Source organism: Suricata suricatta, chromosome 9 (genome assembly GCF_006229205.1).
Source record: "Suricata suricatta isolate VVHF042 chromosome 9, meerkat_22Aug2017_6uvM2_HiC, whole genome shotgun sequence".
Taxonomy (NCBI): domain Eukaryota; kingdom Metazoa; phylum Chordata; class Mammalia; order Carnivora; family Herpestidae; genus Suricata; species Suricata suricatta.
Genome location: NC_043708.1, coordinates 118,389,709 through 118,390,042, shown reverse-complemented (window position 1 = coordinate 118,390,042; position 334 = coordinate 118,389,709).

The following is a 334-nucleotide window of genomic DNA, read 5'->3' as shown; positions in this document are numbered from 1 at the left end:
TACAGGTGCCCACCTCCATTGCCACCACTCCCTCCCCTCCTTCGCCTCAGCCCTAGGTTCCTTTTCAGTATTCAATAGTGTCTCATGATTTGCATCTCTCTCTCTCTCCTTAACTCTTTTTCCCCCTTCCCCTCATTATGGCCCTGTTAGATTTCTCCTGTTAGACCTATGAGTGCAAACATATGGTATCTGCCCTTCTCTGCCTCATGAATTCAGTAAAGTTGCAGGGTACAAAATCAATGTACAGAAATCGGTTGCATTTCTATACACCAATAATGAAGCAGTGGAAAGAGAAATCAAGAAACTGATCCCATTCACAACTGCAAAAAAAAAA